The sequence below is a fragment of the Pseudorca crassidens genome, chromosome 19 (genome assembly GCF_039906515.1).
Source record: "Pseudorca crassidens isolate mPseCra1 chromosome 19, mPseCra1.hap1, whole genome shotgun sequence".
NCBI classification, from domain to species: Eukaryota; Metazoa; Chordata; class Mammalia; order Artiodactyla; family Delphinidae; genus Pseudorca; species Pseudorca crassidens.
The window spans coordinates 24,627,548-24,644,554 of record NC_090314.1 but is presented as its reverse complement, the minus strand read 5'-3'; the positions used below and the strand labels follow the sequence as shown (position 1 = coordinate 24,644,554).

Below are 17,007 nucleotides of genomic sequence, written 5' to 3'. Positions count from 1 at the left end.
AGGCAGGGGGAACGGAGGTCTCGGGTATCGGGCGGCGGCGGAGGGTTTGGCGACCACCTCCCAGCCCAGGGCGGCCCTGACCCAGCAAACCCTTCGGCGCTTGGCGCCCCGCCCAAGATCCCGCACGTCGCTCACAGGGACGTGGCCCCAGAGGCTTCAGGGCCCGGGGCCCGCGGTCCCTTGGGCATCGGCCCTGCCCGCCCACGCGGCGCTAGGCGCAGCCCGACCGCAGCCCGGGCCGGCCCTTCTGCCCGACAGCAGCTGGCCCGAAGCCACTGGGAGCCACCATTGAGTCGCCACGGCCCCTCAGCCCCGGCAAGGCCACCCTTGCCCCCACACCCCCCACCGAGCTCAGGACCCCGCCCCTGGTGGCCGGCAGGCCCGGGGAAGTGGCCCCTGCCCTCGATCCCGCACCCGCACCCGGCCGCGGTGACACGTCAGAGGGGCGGGGTGGTGGTGGGGCGGGGCTTTTGTCGGAGGGAGCTGTGGAGGGACACACCGGCACACAGGTGGCGGCGCCGGGGCTGGGCGCCGGTGGGGGAGGCCAGGTGCAGGTCGAGGGGCTCGCGGGCCGAAAGGACGGCAACTGGGCCCGCGGCGGAGTCTGGGTCTGGAGGGCTCTGAGCCTCCATCCGCTCTGGTGCCTCGGGTCTACCGGCCCGACGCCTGGTAGCGTGACACCCCACCGGCCCACAGACGTAGCCTCCCCAGCTGTGCTCACAGCGAGTCCAACCGCAGCCTGCATCCCTCCGCGGGACACTTGGATTACTCCCGCGATCCCCACGAGGTGCGGCACCCGGCGGCCGAATGGGCTGAGATCCTGCCCTTGCGGCGGCGCCCTGTGGCCACCTCCGCCTCCCTCACGGTACTGGCCGAGGCCTCGGACCAGCGGGCCCCGGCTCCCAGCTCAGCGCTGCTCCTCCGCCCCTCTCACCTCCTGCCCGACGTCCAGGCTACCGAGCACCCTCCACCCCCGCCCACCTTCATGCCACTCAGCCGGAACCCGGGAGGCAATGCCAACTACCAGGTGTATGACAGTCTGGTGCTGAAGCGGCAACCGCAGGAGGGCCAAGCGCGGGCCAACTCGCTGCTACCTTCCACCTCGGCCTCCAGGCCCTCTCTGCACGGGAGCCAGACTGGGAAAATGAACTTACCAGCAGCAAATGGGGGCAGGGGCAGGGGGCGGCAGGGCATGGAGAGAGGAATAAAGAGCGCCAGAGTCCAGGAAACATTGGTGGTCTGTGGCTTGGAAGCGCCACTCCTTCTGCCAGCCTGGGTCCCTGCGCTTGGCTTCCTGCAATAAGAAGCCAGTGTCCCCTTCTTGGCCTGAGGGTCCCTTTGGTTTAGTGGCCACAGCTCTGCCAGCAGGCCCCTCCTGGTCCTATACCATGCACTAAGTACATCTGCAGCTGCAGACTCCAAACCCCTGGTCTCTGGGCACCTCCTCTGTGTCTCAGCTGTCCCTGTCCACAGAGAGCCTCATACAAGAAGTTGCTTCCAAACTGGGAGGTTCCACATCTGGGCAGGTCCAGCTCCAGGCCCAGTGAAGGGCATGAAGAAGGCTGAGGCTCTGGACTCCAGCCAGGCCTTCAGCAGGCCTCTGAGGCCAAGGTCTTCCTAGTCTCAAGAGGGGCCAAGAGACGCAATGTGTCATTTGAACAAGTGAGTCAGCGGGCGGTGAGCGAATGAATGACCGCTCGAGGGGATGTATGCCGGCCACCGGGCCCTGTTTGACTGTCCAGGCTCAGCTTACCTGACCCTGGTTACCAGGGAATGCCACTCTGGGCCCTCCTTTTCATCCCCCTCCCTCACTGTGACCTCACCACCTGCCCCATTATGACCCAGTCTGGCTCCCAGTTAAAACTGGAGGGCAGAGGGCCCAGGCAGTCCTGGGACCAACGGCCATGGGTGAGCGAAACTACTACCGAGCCGAGCCGTTCACTGGCCCCATCCCCAGGAAATGCCAGGAGCAAGGATACTCAATTCTTCTGATCCCGGTCAGCTTCATCTTGCTCAACGTGGGGATCAACATGGTGACTATGGTCAGGGCAGGATCTGTGCAGCGCGGCTGGGGGAGCCCTGGGGTCTTGAAGGGGCTGAGGTGGGAGGGCTGCTGGGGTGTGACCGGACAAGGGTTGGATTTCAGGGCTCACCCTGCTCCCGGCCTCCCCCCTCCCCTTCTTCCCTCAACTCTGGAGGCATCTGAAGAGATTCTTGCGGGCACTTTTCAATCGTATTTTCCACAAAGGTGAGTGGGCGCCGGCGTGGGTTCAGGGGATGTGGGCCTGTCCCCTTTCTTCTATCCCTGCCTTGATTCTCAGCCCCTCAGGAACCCAGGCCCTGACCCATCTCGCCTTTCCCCACAGACAAGCAAGCCAGCTGTGTAGGCACCCATTGCATGTGCATGCGCTGCTCCGTGGATCCCAAGAACCTGTGCTCAAGAGTTTCTTCCCACTTCTGCCATCGCCCAAGCTTCCTGCTCGGGCAGGTAAACCACCTTGCCTACTGCCTGCAGCGGGGCTCGGCGGGGGCGGAGCCGGCGGCCCCCCCGCCGCGGGCGAGTAAAGGAGAAGGCGGGCGGAGCGGGAGGCAAAAAGCCTACAGCACCCGGTATTCCCAGGCGGTCTCCCATCCAAGTACTAACCAGGCCCGACCCTGCTTAGCTTCCGAGATCAGACGAGATCGGGCGCGTTCAGGGTGGTATGGCCGTAGACGGGGGTGGGGGGCCGCGGGCGGCCTCTTGAGGCCCAGTTTCGCTGGCGCTGGCGCCTTAACGCCAGCCTGGCGGCCAGCCCGCCCCGGCAGGGCCCCCTCGCCCGCCCAGGCAGGGGGAACGGAGGTCTCGGGTATCGGGCGGCGGCGGAGGGTTTGGCGACCACCTCCCAGCCCAGGGCGGCCCTGACCCAGCAAACCCTTCGGCGCTTGGCGCCCCGCCCAAGATCCCGCACGTCGCTCACAGGGACGTGGCCCCGGAGGCTTCAGGGCCCGGGGCCCGCGGTCCCTTGGGCATCGGCCCTGCCCGCCCACGCGGCGCTAGGCGCAGCCCGGCCGCAGCCCGGGCCGGCCCTCCTGCCCGACAGCAGCCGGCCCGAAGCCACCGGGAGCCACCATTGAGTCGCCACGGCCCCTCAGCCCCGGCAAGGCCACCCTTGCCCCCACACCCCCCGCCGAGCTCAGGACCCCGCCCCTGGTGGCCGGCAGGCCCGGGGAAGCGGCCCCTGCCCTCGATCCCGCTCCCGCACCCGGCCGCGGTGACACGCCAGAGGGGCGGGGTGGTGGTGGGGCGGGGCTTTTGTCGGAGGGAGCTGTGGAGGGACACACCGGCACACAGGTGGCGGCGCCGGGACTGGGCGCCGGTGGGGGCGGCCAGGTGCAGGTCGAGGGGCTCGCGGGCCGAAAGGACGGCAACTGGGCCCGCGGCGGAGTCTGGGTCCGGGCCAGCCACCCCGGGAGCGTCTGGGGTGCGGCTGCCTTCCAGGGCCGCCTTCTGGCCGCCTGGCCGGCCGGGCCGGCGGGGAGCGCCCCCGCCGGCGCGCGCCGTGGTGGGAGGGGCCTGAGGAGGTGGGGCCTGCAGCGCGGCCCGGCGGGGGCGGAGCCGGCGGCCCCAGCCGCGGGCGAGTAGAGGAGAAGGCGGGCGGAGCGGGAGGCAAAAAGCCTACAGCACCCGGTATTCCCAGGCGGTCTCCCATCCAAGTACTAACCAGGCCCGACCCTGCTTAGCTTCCGAGATCAGACGAGATCGGGCGCGTTCAGGGTGGTATGGCCGTAGACGGGGGCGGGGGGCCGCGGGCGGCCTCTTGAGGCCCAGTTTCGCTGGCGCTGGCGCCTTAACGCCAGCCTTGCGGCCGGCCCGCCCCGGCAGGGCCCCCTCGCCCGCCCAGGCAGGGGGAACGGAGGTCTCGGGTATCGGGCGGCGGCGGAGGGTTTGGCGACCACCTCCCAGCCCAGGGCGGCCCTGACCCAGCAAACCCTTCGGCGCTTGGCGCCCCGCCCAAGATCCCGCACGTCGCTCACAGGGACGTGGCCCCGGAGGCTTCAGGGCCCGGGGCCCGCGGTCCCTTGGGCATCGGCCCTGCCCGCCCACGCGGCGCTAGGCGCAGCCCGACCGCAGCCCGGGCCGGCCCTTCTGCCCGACAGCAGCTGGCCCGAAGCCACTGGGAGCCACCATTGAGTCGCCACGGCCCCTCAGCCCCGGCAAGGCCACCCTTGCCCCCACACCCCCCACCGAGCTCAGGACCCCGCCCCTGGTGGCCGGCAGGCCCGGGGAAGTGGCCCCTGCCCTCGATCCCGCACCCGCACCCGGCCGCGGTGACACGTCAGAGGGGCGGGGTGGTGGTGGGGCGGGGCTTTTGTCGGAGGGAGCTGTGGAGGGACACACCGGCACACAGGTGGCGGCGCCGGGGCTGGGCGCCGGTGGGGGAGGCCAGGTGCAGGTCGAGGGGCTCGCGGGCCGAAAGGACGGCAACTGGGCCCGCGGCGGAGTCTGGGTCTGGAGGGCTCTGAGCCTCCATCCGCTCTGGTGCCTCGGGTCTACCGGCCCGACGCCTGGTAGCGTGACACCCCACCGGCCCACAGACGTAGCCTCCCCAGCTGTGCTCACAGCGAGTCCAACCGCAGCCTGCATCCCTCCGCGGGACACTTGGATTACTCCCGCGATCCCCACGAGGTGCGGCACCCGGCGGCCGAATGGGCTGAGATCCTGCCCTTGCGGCGGCGCCCTGTGGCCACCTCCGCCTCCCTCACGGTACTGGCCGAGGCCTCGGACCAGCGGGCCCCGGCTCCCAGCTCAGCGCTGCTCCTCCGCCCCCTCACCTCCTGCCCGACGTCCAGGCTACCGAGCACCCTCCACCCCCGCCCACCTTCATGCCACTCAGCCGGAACCCGGGAGGCAATGCCAACTACCAGGTGTATGACAGTCTGGTGCTGAAGCGGCAACCGCAGGAGGGCCAAGCGCGGGCCAACTCGCTGCTACCTTCCACCTCGGCCTCCAGGCCCTCTCTGCACGGGAGCCAGACTGGGAAAATGAACTTACCAGCAGCAAATGGGGGCAGGGGCAGGGGGCGGCAGGGCATGGAGAGAGGAATAAAGAGCGCCAGAGTCCAGGAAACATTGGTGGTCTGTGGCTTGGAAGCGCCACTACTTCTGCCAGCCTGGGTCCCTGCGCTTGGCTTCCTGCAATAAGAAGCCAGTGTCCCCTTCTTGGCCTGAGGGTCCCTTTGGTTTAGTGGCCACAGCTCTGCCAGCAGGCCCCTCCTGGTCCTATACCATGCACTAAGTACATCTGCAGCTGCAGACTCCAAACCCCTGGTCTCTGGGCACCTCCTCTGTGTCTCAGCTGTCCCTGTCCACAGAGAGCCTCATACAAGAAGTTGCTTCCAAACTGGGAGGTTCCACATCTGGGCAGGTCCAGCTCCAGGCCCAGTGAAGGGCATGAAGAAGGCTGAGGCTCTGGACTCCAGCCAGGCCTTCAGCAGGCCTCTGAGGCCAAGGTCTTCCTAGTCTCAAGAGGGGCCAAGAGACGCAATGTGTCATTTGAACAAGTGAGTCAGCGGGCGGTGAGCGAATGAATGACCGCTCGAGGGGATGTATGCCGGCCACCGGGCCCTGTTTGACTGTCCAGGCTCAGCTTACCTGACCCTGGTTACCAGGGAATGCCACTCTGGGCCCTCCTTTTCATCCCCCTCCCTCACTGTGACCTCACCACCTGCCCCATTATGACCCAGTCTGGCTCCCAGTTAAAACTGGAGGGCAGAGGGCCCAGGCAGTCCTGGGACCAACGGCCATGGGTGAGCGAAACTACTACCGAGCCGAGCCGTTCACTGGCCCCATCCCCAGGAAATGCCAGGAGCAAGGATACTCAATTCTTCTGATCCCGGTCAGCTTCATCTTGCTCAACGTGGGGATCAACATGGTGACTATGGTCAGGGCAGGATCTGTGCAGCGCGGCTGGGGGAGCCCTGGGGTCTTGAAGGGGCTGAGGTGGGAGGGCTGCTGGGGTGTGACCGGACAAGGGTTGGATTTCAGGGCTCACCCTGCTCCCGGCCTCCCCCCTCCCCTTCTTCCCTCAACTCTGGAGGCATCTGAAGAGATTCTTGCGGGCACTTTTCAATCGTATTTTCCACAAAGGTGAGTGGGCGCCGGCGTGGGTTCAGGGGATGTGGGCCTGTCCCCTTTCTTCTATCCCTGCCTTGATTCTCAGCCCCTCAGGAACCCAGGCCCTGACCCATCTCGCCTTTCCCCACAGACAAGCAAGCCAGCTGTGTAGGCACCCATTGCATGTGCATGCGCTGCTCCGTGGATCCCAAGAACCTGTGCTCAAGAGTTTCTTCCCACTTCTGCCATCGCCCAAGCTTCCTGCTCGGGCAGGTAAACCACCTTGCCTACTGCCTGCAGCGGGGCTCGGCGGGGGCGGAGCCGGCGGCCCCCCCGCCGCGGGCGAGTAAAGGAGAAGGCGGGCGGAGCGGGAGGCAAAAAGCCTACAGCACCCGGTATTCCCAGGCGGTCTCCCATCCAAGTACTAACCAGGCCCGACCCTGCTTAGCTTCCGAGATCAGACGAGATCAGGCGCGTTCAGGGTGGTATGGCCGTAGACGGGGGTGGGGGGCCGCGGGCGGCCTCTTGAGGCCCAGTTTCGCTGGCGCTGGCGCCTTAACGCCAGCCTGGCGGCCAGCCCGCCCCGGCAGGGCCCCCTCGCCCGCCCAGGCAGGGGGAACGGAGGTCTCGGGTATCGGGCGGCGGCGGAGGGTTTGGCGACCACCTCCCAGCCCAGGGCGGCCCTGACCCAGCAAACCCTTCGGCGCTTGGCGCCCCGCCCAAGATCCCGCACGTCGCTCACAGGGACGTGGCCCCGGAGGCTTCAGGGCCCGGGGCCCGCGGTCCCTTGGGCATCGGCCCTGCCCGCCCACGCGGCGCTAGGCGCAGCCCGACCGCAGCCCGGGCCGGCCCTCCTGCCCGACAGCAGCTGGCCCGAAGCCACTGGGAGCCACCATTGAGTCGCCACGGCCCCTCAGCCCCGGCAAGGCCACCCTTGCCCCCACACCCCCCACCGAGCTCAGGACCCCGCCCCTGGTGGCCGGCAGGCCCGGGGAAGTGGCCCCTGCCCTCGATCCCGCACCCGCACCCGGCCGCGGTGACACGTCAGAGGGGCGGGGTGGTGGTGGGGCGGGGCTTTTGTCGGAGGGAGCTGTGGAGGGACACACCGGCACACAGGTGGCGGCGCCGGGGCTGGGCGCCGGTGGGGGAGGCCAGGTGCAGGTCGAGGGGCTCGCGGGCCGAAAGGACGGCAACTGGGCCCGCGGCGGAGTCTGGGTCTGGAGGGCTCTGAGCCTCCATCCGCTCTGGTGCCTCGGGTCTACCGGCCCGACGCCTGGTAGCGTGACACCCCACCGGCCCACAGACGTAGCCTCCCCAGCTGTGCTCACAGCGAGTCCAACCGCAGCCTGCATCCCTCCGCGGGACACTTGGATTACTCCCGCGATCCCCACGAGGTGCGGCACCCGGCGGCCGAATGGGCTGAGATCCTGCCCTTGCGGCGGCGCCCTGTGGCCACCTCCGCCTCCCTCACGGTACTGGCCGAGGCCTCGGACCAGCGGGCCCCGGCTCCCAGCTCAGCGCTGCTCCTCCGCCCCTCTCACCTCCTGCCCGACGTCCAGGCTACCGAGCACCCTCCACCCCCGCCCACCTTCATGCCACTCAGCCGGAACCCGGGAGGCAATGCCAACTACCAGGTGTATGACAGTCTGGTGCTGAAGCGGCAACCGCAGGAGGGCCAAGCGCGGGCCAACTCGCTGCTACCTTCCACCTCGGCCTCCAGGCCCTCTCTGCACGGGAGCCAGACTGGGAAAATGAACTTACCAGCAGCAAATGGGGGCAGGGGCAGGGGGCGGCAGGGCATGGAGAGAGGAATAAAGAGCGCCAGAGTCCAGGAAACATTGGTGGTCTGTGGCTTGGAAGCGCCACTACTTCTGCCAGCCTGGGTCCCTGCGCTTGGCTTCCTGCAATAAGAAGCCAGTGTCCCCTTCTTGGCCTGAGGGTCCCTTTGGTTTAGTGGCCACAGCTCTGCCAGCAGGCCCCTCCTGGTCCTATACCATGCACTAAGTACATCTGCAGCTGCAGACTCCAAACCCCTGGTCTCTGGGCACCTCCTCTGTGTCTCAGCTGTCCCTGTCCACAGAGAGCCTCATACAAGAAGTTGCTTCCAAACTGGGAGGTTCCACATCTGGGCAGGTCCAGCTCCAGGCCCAGTGAAGGGCATGAAGAAGGCTGAGGCTCTGGACTCCAGCCAGGCCTTCAGCAGGCCTCTGAGGCCAAGGTCTTCCTAGTCTCAAGAGGGGCCAAGAGACGCAATGTGTCATTTGAACAAGTGAGTCAGCGGGCGGTGAGCGAATGAATGACCGCTCGAGGGGATGTATGCCGGCCACCGGGCCCTGTTTGACTGTCCAGGCTCAGCTTACCTGACCCTGGTTACCAGGGAATGCCACTCTGGGCCCTCCTTTTCATCCCCCTCCCTCACTGTGACCTCACCACCTGCCCCATTATGACCCAGTCTGGCTCCCAGTTAAAACTGGAGGGCAGAGGGCCCAGGCAGTCCTGGGACCAACGGCCATGGGTGAGCGAAACTACTACCGAGCCGAGCCGTTCACTGGCCCCATCCCCAGGAAATGCCAGGAGCAAGGATACTCAATTCTTCTGATCCCGGTCAGCTTCATCTTGCTCAACGTGGGGATCAACATGGTGACTATGGTCAGGGCAGGATCTGTGCAGCGCGGCTGGGGGAGCCCTGGGGTCTTGAAGGGGCTGAGGTGGGAGGGCTGCTGGGGTGTGACCGGACAAGGGTTGGATTTCAGGGCTCACCCTGCTCCCGGCCTCCCCCCTCCCCTTCTTCCCTCAACTCTGGAGGCATCTGAAGAGATTCTTGCGGGCACTTTTCAATCGTATTTTCCACAAAGGTGAGTGGGCGCCGGCGTGGGTTCAGGGGATGTGGGCCTGTCCCCTTTCTTCTATCCCTGCCTTGATTCTCAGCCCCTCAGGAACCCAGGCCCTGACCCATCTCGCCTTTCCCCACAGACAAGCAAGCCAGCTGTGTAGGCACCCATTGCATGTGCATGCGCTGCTCCGTGGATCCCAAGAACCTGTGCTCAAGAGTTTCTTCCCACTTCTGCCATCGCCCAAGCTTCCTGCTCGGGCAGGTAAACCACCTTGCCTACTGCCTGCAGCGGGGCTCGGCGGGGGCGGAGCCGGCGGCCCCCCCGCCGCGGGCGAGTAAAGGAGAAGGCGGGCGGAGCGGGAGGCAAAAAGCCTACAGCACCCGGTATTCCCAGGCGGTCTCCCATCCAAGTACTAACCAGGCCCGACCCTGCTTAGCTTCCGAGATCAGACGAGATCGGGCGCGTTCAGGGTGGTATGGCCGTAGACGGGGGTGGGGGGCCGCGGGCGGCCTCTTGAGGCCCAGTTTCGCTGGCGCTGGCGCCTTAACGCCAGCCTGGCGGCCAGCCCGCCCCGGCAGGGCCCCCTCGCCCGCCCAGGCAGGGGGAACGGAGGTCTCGGGTATCGGGCGGCGGCGGAGGGTTTGGCGACCACCTCCCAGCCCAGGGCGGCCCTGACCCAGCAAACCCTTCGGCGCTTGGCGCCCCGCCCAAGATCCCGCACGTCGCTCACAGGGACGTGGCCCCGGAGGCTTCAGGGCCCGGGGCCCGCGGTCCCTTGGGCATCGGCCCTGCCCGCCCACGCGGCGCTAGGCGCAGCCCGACCGCAGCCCGGGCCGGCCCTCCTGCCCGACAGCAGCTGGCCCGAAGCCACTGGGAGCCACCATTGAGTCGCCACGGCCCCTCAGCCCCGGCAAGGCCACCCTTGCCCCCACACCCCCCACCGAGCTCAGGACCCCGCCCCTGGTGGCCGGCAGGCCCGGGGAAGTGGCCCCTGCCCTCGATCCCGCACCCGCACCCGGCCGCGGTGACACGTCAGAGGGGCGGGGTGGTGGTGGGGCGGGGCTTTTGTCGGAGGGAGCTGTGGAGGGACACACCGGCACACAGGTGGCGGCGCCGGGGCTGGGCGCCGGTGGGGGAGGCCAGGTGCAGGTCGAGGGGCTCGCGGGCCGAAAGGACGGCAACTGGGCCCGCGGCGGAGTCTGGGTCTGGAGGGCTCTGAGCCTCCATCCGCTCTGGTGCCTCGGGTCTACCGGCCCGACGCCTGGTAGCGTGACACCCCACCGGCCCACAGACGTAGCCTCCCCAGCTGTGCTCACAGCGAGTCCAACCGCAGCCTGCATCCCTCCGCGGGACACTTGGATTACTCCCGCGATCCCCACGAGGTGCGGCACCCGGCGGCCGAATGGGCTGAGATCCTGCCCTTGCGGCGGCGCCCTGTGGCCACCTCCGCCTCCCTCACGGTACTGGCCGAGGCCTCGGACCAGCGGGCCCCGGCTCCCAGCTCAGCGCTGCTCCTCCGCCCCTCTCACCTCCTGCCCGACGTCCAGGCTACCGAGCACCCTCCACCCCCGCCCACCTTCATGCCACTCAGCCGGAACCCGGGAGGCAATGCCAACTACCAGGTGTATGACAGTCTGGTGCTGAAGCGGCAACCGCAGGAGGGCCAAGCGCGGGCCAACTCGCTGCTACCTTCCACCTCGGCCTCCAGGCCCTCTCTGCACGGGAGCCAGACTGGGAAAATGAACTTACCAGCAGCAAATGGGGGCAGGGGCAGGGGGCGGCAGGGCATGGAGAGAGGAATAAAGAGCGCCAGAGTCCAGGAAACATTGGTGGTCTGTGGCTTGGAAGCGCCACTCCTTCTGCCAGCCTGGGTCCCTGCGCTTGGCTTCCTGCAATAAGAAGCCAGTGTCCCCTTCTTGGCCTGAGGGTCCCTTTGGTTTAGTGGCCACAGCTCTGCCAGCAGGCCCCTCCTGGTCCTATACCATGCACTAAGTACATCTGCAGCTGCAGACTCCAAACCCCTGGTCTCTGGGCACCTCCTCTGTGTCTCAGCTGTCCCTGTCCACAGAGAGCCTCATACAAGAAGTTGCTTCCAAACTGGGAGGTTCCACATCTGGGCAGGTCCAGCTCCAGGCCCAGTGAAGGGCATGAAGAAGGCTGAGGCTCTGGACTCCAGCCAGGCCTTCAGCAGGCCTCTGAGGCCAAGGTCTTCCTAGTCTCAAGAGGGGCCAAGAGACGCAATGTGTCATTTGAACAAGTGAGTCAGCGGGCGGTGAGCGAATGAATGACCGCTCGAGGGGATGTATGCCGGCCACCGGGCCCTGTTTGACTGTCCAGGCTCAGCTTACCTGACCCTGGTTACCAGGGAATGCCACTCTGGGCCCTCCTTTTCATCCCCCTCCCTCACTGTGACCTCACCACCTGCCCCATTATGACCCAGTCTGGCTCCCAGTTAAAACTGGAGGGCAGAGGGCCCAGGCAGTCCTGGGACCAACGGCCATGGGTGAGCGAAACTACTACCGAGCCGAGCCGTTCACTGGCCCCATCCCCAGGAAATGCCAGGAGCAAGGATACTCAATTCTTCTGATCCCGGTCAGCTTCATCTTGCTCAACGTGGGGATCAACATGGTGACTATGGTCAGGGCAGGATCTGTGCAGCGCGGCTGGGGGAGCCCTGGGGTCTTGAAGGGGCTGAGGTGGGAGGGCTGCTGGGGTGTGACCGGACAAGGGTTGGATTTCAGGGCTCACCCTGCTCCCGGCCTCCCCCCTCCCCTTCTTCCCTCAACTCTGGAGGCATCTGAAGAGATTCTTGCGGGCACTTTTCAATCGTATTTTCCACAAAGGTGAGTGGGCGCCGGCGTGGGTTCAGGGGATGTGGGCCTGTCCCCTTTCTTCTATCCCTGCCTTGATTCTCAGCCCCTCAGGAACCCAGGCCCTGACCCATCTCGCCTTTCCCCACAGACAAGCAAGCCAGCTGTGTAGGCACCCATTGCATGTGCATGCGCTGCTCCGTGGATCCCAAGAACCTGTGCTCAAGAGTTTCTTCCCACTTCTGCCATCGCCCAAGCTTCCTGCTCGGGCAGGTAAACCACCTTGCCTACTGCCTGCAGCGGGGCTCGGCGGGGGCGGAGCCGGCGGCCCCCCCGCCGCGGGCGAGTAAAGGAGAAGGCGGGCGGAGCGGGAGGCAAAAAGCCTACAGCACCCGGTATTCCCAGGCGGTCTCCCATCCAAGTACTAACCAGGCCCGACCCTGCTTAGCTTCCGAGATCAGACGAGATCGGGCGCGTTCAGGGTGGTATGGCCGTAGACGGGGGTGGGGGGCCGCGGGCGGCCTCTTGAGGCCCAGTTTCGCTGGCGCTGGCGCCTTAACGCCAGCCTGGCGGCCAGCCCGCCCCGGCAGGGCCCCCTCGCCCGCCCAGGCAGGGGGAACGGAGGTCTCGGGTATCGGGCGGCGGCGGAGGGTTTGGCGACCACCTCCCAGCCCAGGGCGGCCCTGACCCAGCAAACCCTTCGGCGCTTGGCGCCCCGCCCAAGATCCCGCACGTCGCTCACAGGGACGTGGCCCCGGAGGCTTCAGGGCCCGGGGCCCGCGGTCCCTTGGGCATCGGCCCTGCCCGCCCACGCGGCGCTAGGCGCAGCCCGGCCGCAGCCCGGGCCGGCCCTCCTGCCCGACAGCAGCCGGCCCGAAGCCACCGGGAGCCACCATTGAGTCGCCACGGCCCCTCAGCCCCGGCAAGGCCACCCTTGCCCCCACACCCCCCGCCGAGCTCAGGACCCCGCCCCTGGTGGCCGGCAGGCCCGGGGAAGCGGCCCCTGCCCTCGATCCCGCTCCCGCACCCGGCCGCGGTGACACGCCAGAGGGGCGGGGTGGTGGTGGGGCGGGGCTTTTGTCGGAGGGAGCTGTGGAGGGACACACCGGCACACAGGTGGCGGCGCCGGGGCTGGGCGCCGGTGGGGGCGGCCAGGTGCAGGTCGAGGGGCTCGCGGGCCGAAAGGACGGCAACTGGGCCCGCGGCGGAGTCTGGGTCCGGGCCAGCCACCCCGGGAGCGTCTGGGGTGCGGCTGCCTTCCAGGGCCGCCTTCTGGCCGCCTGGCCGGCCGGGCCGGCGGGGAGCGCCCCCGCCGGCGCGCGCCGTGGTGGGAGGGGCCTGAGGAGGTGGGGCCTGCAGCGCGGCCCGGCGGGGGCGGAGCCGGCGGCCCCCGCCGCGGGCGAGTAGAGGAGAAGGCGGGCGGAGCGGGAGGCAAAAAGCCTACAGCACCCGGTATTCCCAGGCGGTCTCCCATCCAAGTACTAACCAGGCCCGACCCTGCTTAGCTTCCGAGATCAGACGAGATCGGGCGCGTTCAGGGTGGTATGGCCGTAGACGGGGGCGGGGGGCCGCGGGCGGCCTCTTGAGGCCCAGTTTCGCTGGCGCTGGCGCCTTAACGCCAGCCTTGCGGCCGGCCCGCCCCGGCAGGGCCCCCTCGCCCGCCCAGGCAGGGGGAACGGAGGTCTCGGGTATCGGGCGGCGGCGGAGGGTTTGGCGACCACCTCCCAGCCCAGGGCGGCCCTGACCCAGCAAACCCTTCGGCGCTTGGCGCCCCGCCCAAGATCCCGCACGTCGCTCACAGGGACGTGGCCCCGGAGGCTTCAGGGCCCGGGGCCCGCGGTCCCTTGGGCATCGGCCCTGCCCGCCCACGCGGCGCTAGGCGCAGCCCGACCGCAGCCCGGGCCGGCCCTTCTGCCCGACAGCAGCTGGCCCGAAGCCACTGGGAGCCACCATTGAGTCGCCACGGCCCCTCAGCCCCGGCAAGGCCACCCTTGCCCCCACACCCCCCACCGAGCTCAGGACCCCGCCCCTGGTGGCCGGCAGGCCCGGGGAAGTGGCCCCTGCCCTCGATCCCGCACCCGCACCCGGCCGCGGTGACACGTCAGAGGGGCGGGGTGGTGGTGGGGCGGGGCTTTTGTCGGAGGGAGCTGTGGAGGGACACACCGGCACACAGGTGGCGGCGCCGGGGCTGGGCGCCGGTGGGGGAGGCCAGGTGCAGGTCGAGGGGCTCGCGGGCCGAAAGGACGGCAACTGGGCCCGCGGCGGAGTCTGGGTCTGGAGGGCTCTGAGCCTCCATCCGCTCTGGTGCCTCGGGTCTACCGGCCCGACGCCTGGTAGCGTGACACCCCACCGGCCCACAGACGTAGCCTCCCCAGCTGTGCTCACAGCGAGTCCAACCGCAGCCTGCATCCCTCCGCGGGACACTTGGATTACTCCCGCGATCCCCACGAGGTGCGGCACCCGGCGGCCGAATGGGCTGAGATCCTGCCCTTGCGGCGGCGCCCTGTGGCCACCTCCGCCTCCCTCACGGTACTGGCCGAGGCCTCGGACCAGCGGGCCCCGGCTCCCAGCTCAGCGCTGCTCCTCCGCCCCTCTCACCTCCTGCCCGACGTCCAGGCTACCGAGCACCCTCCACCCCCGCCCACCTTCATGCCACTCAGCCGGAACCCGGGAGGCAATGCCAACTACCAGGTGTATGACAGTCTGGTGCTGAAGCGGCAACCGCAGGAGGGCCAAGCGCGGGCCAACTCGCTGCTACCTTCCACCTCGGCCTCCAGGCCCTCTCTGCACGGGAGCCAGACTGGGAAAATGAACTTACCAGCAGCAAATGGGGGCAGGGGCAGGGGGCGGCAGGGCATGGAGAGAGGAATAAAGAGCGCCAGAGTCCAGGAAACATTGGTGGTCTGTGGCTTGGAAGCGCCACTACTTCTGCCAGCCTGGGTCCCTGCGCTTGGCTTCCTGCAATAAGAAGCCAGTGTCCCCTTCTTGGCCTGAGGGTCCCTTTGGTTTAGTGGCCACAGCTCTGCCAGCAGGCCCCTCCTGGTCCTATACCATGCACTAAGTACATCTGCAGCTGCAGACTCCAAACCCCTGGTCTCTGGGCACCTCCTCTGTGTCTCAGCTGTCCCTGTCCACAGAGAGCCTCATACAAGAAGTTGCTTCCAAACTGGGAGGTTCCACATCTGGGCAGGTCCAGCTCCAGGCCCAGTGAAGGGCATGAAGAAGGCTGAGGCTCTGGACTCCAGCCAGGCCTTCAGCAGGCCTCTGAGGCCAAGGTCTTCCTAGTCTCAAGAGGGGCCAAGAGACGCAATGTGTCATTTGAACAAGTGAGTCAGCGGGCGGTGAGCGAATGAATGACCGCTCGAGGGGATGTATGCCGGCCACCGGGCCCTGTTTGACTGTCCAGGCTCAGCTTACCTGACCCTGGTTACCAGGGAATGCCACTCTGGGCCCTCCTTTTCATCCCCCTCCCTCACTGTGACCTCACCACCTGCCCCATTATGACCCAGTCTGGCTCCCAGTTAAAACTGGAGGGCAGAGGGCCCAGGCAGTCCTGGGACCAACGGCCATGGGTGAGCGAAACTACTACCGAGCCGAGCCGTTCACTGGCCCCATCCCCAGGAAATGCCAGGAGCAAGGATACTCAATTCTTCTGATCCCGGTCAGCTTCATCTTGCTCAACGTGGGGATCAACATGGTGACTATGGTCAGGGCAGGATCTGTGCAGCGCGGCTGGGGGAGCCCTGGGGTCTTGAAGGGGCTGAGGTGGGAGGGCTGCTGGGGTGTGACCGGACAAGGGTTGGATTTCAGGGCTCACCCTGCTCCCGGCCTCCCCCCTCCCCTTCTTCCCTCAACTCTGGAGGCATCTGAAGAGATTCTTGCGGGCACTTTTCAATCGTATTTTCCACAAAGGTGAGTGGGCGCCGGCGTGGGTTCAGGGGATGTGGGCCTGTCCCCTTTCTTCTATCCCTGCCTTGATTCTCAGCCCCTCAGGAACCCAGGCCCTGACCCATCTCGCCTTTCCCCACAGACAAGCAAGCCAGCTGTGTAGGCACCCATCGCATGTGCATGCGCTGCTCCGTGGATCCCAAGAACCTGTGCTCAAGAGTTTCTTCCCACTTCTGCCATCGCCCAAGCTTCCTGCTCGGGCAGGTAAACCACCTTGCCTACTGCCTGCAGCGGGGCTCGGCGGGGGCGGAGCCGGCGGCCCCCCCGCCGCGGGCGAGTAAAGGAGAAGGCGGGCGGAGCGGGAGGCAAAAAGCCTACAGCACCCGGTATTCCCAGGCGGTCTCCCATCCAAGTACTAACCAGGCCCGACCCTGCTTAGCTTCCGAGATCAGACGAGATCGGGCGCGTTCAGGGTGGTATGGCCGTAGACGGGGGCGGGGGGCCGCGGGCGGCCTCTTGAGGCCCAGTTTCGCTGGCGCTGGCGCCTTAACGCCAGCCTTGCGGCCGGCCCGCCCCGGCAGGGCCCCCTCGCCCGCCCAGGCAGGGGGAACGGAGGTCTCGGGTATCGGGCGGCGGCGGAGGGTTTGGCGACCACCTCCCAGCCCAGGGCGGCCCTGACCCAGCAAACCCTTCGGCGCTTGGCGCCCCGCCCAAGATCCCGCACGTCGCTCACAGGGACGTGGCCCCGGAGGCTTCAGGGCCCGGGGCCCGCGGTCCCTTGGGCATCGGCCCTGCCCGCCCACGCGGCGCTAGGCGCAGCCCGGCCGCAGCCCGGGCCGGCCCTCCTGCCCGACAGCAGCCGGCCCGAAGCCACCGGGAGCCACCATTGAGTCGCCACGGCCCCTCAGCCCCGGCAAGGCCACCCTTGCCCCCACACCCCCCGCCGAGCTCAGGACCCCGCCCCTGGTGGCCGGCAGGCCCGGGGAAGCGGCCCCTGCCCTCGATCCCGCTCCCGCACCCAACCGCGGTGACACGCCAGAGGGGCGGGGTGGTGGTGGGGCGGGGCTTTTGTCGGAGGGAGCTGTGGAGGGACACACCGGCACACAGGTGGCGGCGCCGGGACTGGGCGCCGGTGGGGGCGGCCAGGTGCAGGTCGAGGGGCTCGCGGGCCGAAAGGACGGCAACTGGGCCCGCGGCGGAGTCTGGGTCCGGGCCAGCCACCCCGGGAGCGTCTGGGGTGCGGCTGCCTTCCAGGGCCGCCTTCTGGCCGCCTGGCCGGCCGGGCCGGCGGGGAGCGCCCCCGCCGGCGCGCGCCGTGGTGGGAGGGGCCTGAGGAGGTGGGGCCTGCAGCGCGGCCCGGCGGGGGCGGAGCCGGCGGCCCC

At 68.0% G+C, this 17,007-nt stretch overlaps 7 non-coding genes across 7 annotated transcripts; all 7 read right to left on the bottom strand.

Annotated features, from left to right (window-relative positions):
• Positions 1-2,595: 2,595 nt before the first annotated feature.
• Positions 2,596-2,714, bottom strand: LOC137214210 (5S ribosomal RNA). The gene has a single exon (XR_010938834.1). It is a non-coding gene; the product is annotated as a 5S ribosomal RNA (ribosomal RNA).
• A 938-nt stretch (positions 2,715-3,652) lies between these two features.
• LOC137214209 (5S ribosomal RNA) lies at positions 3,653-3,771 on the bottom strand. Its single transcript, XR_010938833.1, has one exon. It is a non-coding gene; the product is annotated as a 5S ribosomal RNA (ribosomal RNA).
• A 2,702-nt stretch (positions 3,772-6,473) lies between these two features.
• Positions 6,474-6,592, bottom strand: LOC137213531 (5S ribosomal RNA). Its single transcript, XR_010938168.1, has one exon. It is a non-coding gene; the product is annotated as a 5S ribosomal RNA (ribosomal RNA).
• A 2,703-nt stretch (positions 6,593-9,295) lies between these two features.
• LOC137214208 (5S ribosomal RNA) lies at positions 9,296-9,414 on the bottom strand. Its single transcript, XR_010938832.1, has one exon. It is a non-coding gene; the product is annotated as a 5S ribosomal RNA (ribosomal RNA).
• A 2,703-nt stretch (positions 9,415-12,117) lies between these two features.
• On the bottom strand, positions 12,118-12,236 carry LOC137214207 (5S ribosomal RNA). Its single transcript, XR_010938830.1, has one exon. It is a non-coding gene; the product is annotated as a 5S ribosomal RNA (ribosomal RNA).
• A 938-nt stretch (positions 12,237-13,174) lies between these two features.
• LOC137214206 (5S ribosomal RNA) lies at positions 13,175-13,293 on the bottom strand. Its single transcript, XR_010938829.1, has one exon. It is a non-coding gene; the product is annotated as a 5S ribosomal RNA (ribosomal RNA).
• A 2,703-nt stretch (positions 13,294-15,996) lies between these two features.
• LOC137214204 (5S ribosomal RNA) lies at positions 15,997-16,115 on the bottom strand. The gene has a single exon (XR_010938827.1). It is a non-coding gene; the product is annotated as a 5S ribosomal RNA (ribosomal RNA).
• Between the last annotated feature and the right edge of the window lie 892 nt (positions 16,116-17,007).